Source organism: Taudactylus pleione, unplaced genomic scaffold (assembly GCF_031769625.1).
Source record: "Taudactylus pleione unplaced genomic scaffold, aTauple2 ptg000012l, whole genome shotgun sequence".
In the NCBI taxonomy this organism is placed as follows: domain Eukaryota; kingdom Metazoa; phylum Chordata; class Amphibia; order Anura; family Myobatrachidae; genus Taudactylus; species Taudactylus pleione.
Window position 1 is genome coordinate 20,893,227 of NW_028284415.1, and position 5,712 is coordinate 20,898,938.

The 5,712-nt window shown below is 46.9% G+C and overlaps 1 pseudogene; it reads right to left on the reverse strand.

The window, feature by feature from the left end:
• Positions 1 to 5,271: 5,271 nt before the first annotated feature.
• Positions 5,272 to 5,390, reverse strand: LOC148542527 (5S ribosomal RNA; annotated as a pseudogene).
• Positions 5,391 to 5,712: the final 322 nt, after the last annotated feature.

Here is a 5,712-nt window from a genome sequence, read left to right on the forward strand (position 1 = left end):
TTGTGCGCGCAGTAGCCGCACGTGCATCAACAAAGTAGCGCCAAGCGTGCGCCTGTGTCATAGGAAAAGGGCTGGCTGGCTTGACCATTAAAGGGTGCTGTAACCCCCTAAGTGCTCTCCAAAAAAAATTAAAAGATATATTTTTTTGTGTTTGTGAATTGTGTGCGCAGTAGCCGCACGTGCATCAACAAAGTAGCGCCAAGCGTGCGCCTGTGTCATAGGTAAAGGGCCGGCTGGCTTGACCGTTAAAGGGTGCTGTAACCCCCAAAGTGCACTCCAAACCAAATAAAAAAATATTTTCTGTGTTTGTGAATTGTGTGCACTGTGGCTGCACATGCATCAACAAAGGAGCAGTGCCAAGCGTGCGCCTGTGTCCCATAAATAAAGGGCCGCCTGGCTTGTCCGTTAAAGGGTGCTGTAACCCCCAAAGTGCACTCCAAAAAAAATAAAAATATATATTTTTTTTGTGTTTGTGAATTGTGTGCGCAGTAGCAGCACATGCATCAACAAAGTAGCACCAAGCGTGCGCATGTGTCATAAGTAAAGGGCCGGCTGGCTTGACCGTAAAAGGGTGCTGTAACCCCCAAAGTGCACTCCAAACAAAATAAAAAATAATTTTCTATGTTTGTGAATTGTGTGCACTGTGGCCGCACGGTTATCAACAAAGGAGCAGCGCCAAGCGTGCGCCTGTGTCCCATAAGTAAAGGGCCAGCTGGCTTGTCCGTTAAAGGGTGGTGTAACCCTCAAAGTGTGCTCCACAAAAAATTAAAAATTCTCCTTTTTTTTCTGTCTTTGTGAATTGTGTGGGCTGTAGCTGCACCTGCATCCTCAAAGCAGCAGCGACAAGCGTGCGTCTGTCTGTTAAAGGGTGGTGTAACCCCCAAAGAAGAAAATGTTTTATTTTTGTTGGAGTGCACTTTGGGGGTTACACCACCCTTTAACAGACAGACGCACGCTTGGTGCTGCTGCTTTGAGGATGCATGTACAGTGCAGACAATTCACAAACACAGAAGAAAATGTTTTATTTTTGTTGGAGTGCACTGTGTTTGTGAATTGTCTGCACTGTACATGCATCCTCAAAGCAGCAGCGCCAAGCGTGCGTCTGTCTGTTAAAGGGTATTGTTACCCTCAAAGTGCGCTCCACAAAGAATAAAAAAATTCTTCTTTTTTTTCTGTCTTTGTGAATTGTGTGCACTGTAGCTGCACGTGCATCAACAAAGGAGCAGCGCCAAGCTTGCGCCTGTGTCCCATAAGTTAAGAGCCGGCTGGCTCATTTCTTAAAGGGTGGTGTAACCCACAAAGTGCACTACTCTCCAGCAAAAATAAAAAAATATTTTCTGTGTTTGTGTGCGCCTTAGCCGCACATATATATCAAATCGATATAACATAAATGGAGGACCAAACTTTCTCCGATAAAAATAAAATAGAGAAAGATCAAGAACCACTTCCTCCTAGTGCTGAAGCTGCTGCCACTAGTCATGACAGACGATAAAATGCCATCAACGTTGTCTTCCAAGGCCGATGCCCAATGTCATAGTAGAGGGCACATACAATCCCAAATGACAAAGTTCAGGAAAATGACCTTGAAAAAACATTTAAATCATCTGAAGAGAAACGTAAACTTGCCAATATGCCATTTACGACACGAAGTGGCAAGGAACGGCTAAGGTCTTTCCCTATGTTCATGACTAGTGGTTCAGCTTCACATGACGATGGAAGCCCTCCTCCCGCTAAAAAATCAAACGAATTAAGCTGGCAAAAGCACAGCGAAGAACTGTGCGTTCTAAGAAGATATCACAAGTCCCCAAGGAGAGTCCAAGTGTGGTGGCGGTTGCGATGCCTGACCTTCCCAGCACTGGACGGGAAGAGGTGGCTCTTTCCACCATTTGCACGCCCCCTGCAAGTGCTGAAAGGAGCACCCACAGTCTACTTGCTGATATGCAAATTGAAGATGTCACTGTTGAAGTACAACAGGATGAGGATACTGGTGTAGCTGGCGCTGAGGAGGAAATTGGCGAGGAGGATTCTGATGGTGATGTGGTTTGTTTAAATCAGGCTCCGGGGGAGACAGTTGTTGTCCGTGGGATGAAAAAGCCCATCACGGTCATGACTGGGCAGAAGACCAAACATTCCACCTCTTTGGTCTGGCAATATTTCTATCCAAATCCGGACAACAACTGTCTTGCCATATGTACCATATGTAAAGGTGAAAGAAGTAGGGGTAGGGACGTTAACCACCTAGGAACATCCTCCCTTATACGGCACCTGCAGCGTGTTCATAAAAAGTTACTGTCAAGTTCAGAAACTTTGGCTAAGACCGTAAGCAGTCCAGGGACACCTAAATCCCGCTGTCCTGTTGTATCCAAGCGCCTGTAAACCACACCGTCAACTCCCTCCTCGTCAATTTCCTCCTTAGTCAGGATTGGAAGTAGTCCTGCAGGCCATGTCACTGGCATGACTGACTCTCCTATCCGGGATTCCTCTGGAGGATCCTGCATTGCTACGCCTACTGCTGCCACTGCTGCTGTTGCTGCTGCTGGGAGTCGTTCATCATCCCAGAGAGGAAGTAGGAATACCACTACTTTTACTAAACAACTGACCCTCCAACAGTCCTTAGCGAGGAGGATGAAGTACGACAGCAGTCATCCTGAAGCAAAACGTATAACTGAGGCCTTGACTGCTATGTTGGTGTTAGATGTGCGTCTGGTATCGGCCATTAGTGCAGTGGGATTTAGACAATTGATGGAGGTAGTGTGTCCCCGGTTCCAAATCCCGTCTAGATTTCACTTCACTAGGCAGGCGATACCGAGACCATACAGAAACGTCAGAAAAAGTGTCCTCAGTGTCCTGAAAAATGCGGTTGTACCCAATGTCCACTTAACCACGGACATGTGGACAAGTGGAACAGGGCAGACTAAGGACTATATGACTGTGACAACCCACTGGGTAGATGTATCACCTTATGCAGCAACAGCAACAGCGTCACCAGTAGCAGCATCTCAGAAACGCCAGCTCGATCCAAGGCAGGCTACGCTGTGTATCACCGGTTTCAGTAAGAGGCACACCGCCGACAACCTCTTAGAGAAACTGAGGGAAATCATCGCCCAGTGGCTTACCCCATTTAGACTCTCCTGGGGATTTGTGATATCTGACAACGCCACCAATATTGTGCGGGCATTACATCTGGGCAAATTCCAGCACGTCCCATGTTTTGCTCACACAATAAACTTGGTGGTTCCGAATTTTCTGAAAAGCGACAGGGGCATGCAGGAGACGCTTTGGGTGACCTGAAAAATTTCTGGCCACTTTCGCCATTCAGCGACTGCGTGCCGAAGACTGGAGCACCAGCAAACACTCTTGAACCTGACCCGCCATCACCTGAAGCAAGAGGTTGTGACGCGGTCGAACTCAACCCTCTATATGCTTCAGAGGATGGAGGAGCAGCAAAAGGCCATTCAAGCCTATACATCCACCTATGACATAGGCAAAGGAGGGGGTATGCAGCTGACTCAAGCGCAGTGGAGAATGATTTCCGTGTTGTGCAAGGTTCTCCAGCCCTTCAAACTTGCCACACGTGAAGTCAGTTCAGACACTGCCAGCTTGAGTCAGGTCATTCCCCTCATCAGGCTTTTGCAGAAGCAGCTGGAGAAAGTGAAAGAGGAGCTAAGATGGAGCGATTCCGCTCGGCATGTGGGACTTGTGGATGAAGCCCTTCATTCGCTTTGCCAGGATTCCAGGGTGGTCAATCTGTTGAAATCAGACCACTACATTTTGGCCACCGTGCTCGATCCTAGGTTTAAAGCCTATGTGGTGTCTCTCTTTCCGGCCGACACAAGCCTGCAGAGGTGCAAAGACCTGCTGGTGAAAACACTGTCAGCTGAAGCGGAACGTGACACGTCAACAGCTCCTTCTTCATTTTCTCCCGCAACTGGGGCTGCCAGGAAAAAACTTAGGTATCCTAAGCAACCCGCTGGCGGTGATGCAGGGCAGGCAAGTTTGGACATCTGGTCTGGACTGAAGGACCTGGCAACAATTTCTGACATGTCTACTGTCACTGCATATGATACTGTCACCATTGACAGAATGGTGGAGGATTACATCGGTGACTGCATCCAAGTAGGCATGTCAGACAGTCCGTACCTGTACTGGCAGGAAAAAGAGGCAATTTGGAGGCCCCTGTACAAAATGGCTCTATTTTACCTGAGTTGCCCCCCCTCCAGTGTGTACTCCGAAAGAGTGTTTAGTGCAGCCGGGAACCTTGTCAGCGAAAGGCGTAGGAGGTTGCTTCCACAAAATGTGGAGAAGATGATGTTCATAAAAATGAATTATCAACTCTTCCAGGGAGACCAGCCTCCAGAACGTACAGAGGGACCTGTGGTGGTGGATTCCAGCGGGGACGAATTAATACTCTGTGAGGATGAGGATGTACACAACACTGAAGAGGGCGAGAAATCGGTGGATGAGGAGGATGAGGACGACATCTTGCCTCCGTAGAGCCAGTATGTGCAGGGACAGATTAATTGCCAGCTTTGGGGGTTACACCACCCTTTAACAGACAGATGCACTCTTTGCGGTGCTGCTATGAGGATGCACGTACAGTGCACACAATTCACAAACACAGAAGAAAATGTTTTCATTTTTGTTGGAGTGCAATTTGGGGATTACACCACCCTTTATCGGACAGACGCACGCTTGGTGCTGCTGCTTTGAGGATGCATGTACAGTGCACACAATTCACAAACACAGAAGAAAATGTTTTCATTTTTGTTGGAGTGCACTTTGGGGGTTACACCACCCTTTAACAGACAGACGCACGCTTGTCGCTGCTGCTTTGAGGATGCAGGTGCGGCTACTGCGCATACATTTCACACACAAACAGAAAAATGAAGATTATTTTATTTTGGTTGGAGCGTAGTTTGGGGGTTACACCACCCTTTAACAGACAGACGCACGCTTGTCGCTGCTGCTTTGAGGATGCAGGTGCGGCTACTGAGCATACATTTCACACACAAACACAGAAAAAAAGATTATTTTATTTTGGTTGGAGCACACTTTGGGGGATACACCACCCTTTAACAGACAGACGCACGCTTGTCGCTGCTGCTTGAAGATGCAGGTGTGGCTACAGCCCACACAATTCACAAAGACAGAAAAAAAGAAGAATTTTTTATTTTTTGTGAAGCGCACTTTGTGGGTTACACCCCCCTTTAACAGACAGACGCATGCTTCTCGCTGCTGCTTTGAGGATGCAGGTGCGGCTACAGCCCACACAATTCACAGCACCTGGTATTCCCAAGTGGTCTCCCATCCAGGTACTGACCAGGCCCATCACTGTATAGCTTCCAAGATCAGACGAGGTTGGGCATATCCAGTATGGTATGATTGTAGGTAATTTCCCGAATGGGGAGTGTGAATGCCCAGGTATACACAATACAAGAGTGTATGTAGGACTAACTCACCAGAGGAGTCCACTTTATTAAATAATACACAGTATCAACAAAAGTATTGCATGAGCGTACTTTAATTGTATTTATACAAATAATCACATGTACATATACAGTAAAACAGTCAAGTATAATTATCTGACTGATTACTAAAGCCTATTTGATATGCTGTTTATACAACAATGATGTGCTATGATAGTCTATATAGTAGATAATTCAATTCAATCCTATTAATTGGCAATTTGCACATCAAAAATTCATTCTAACA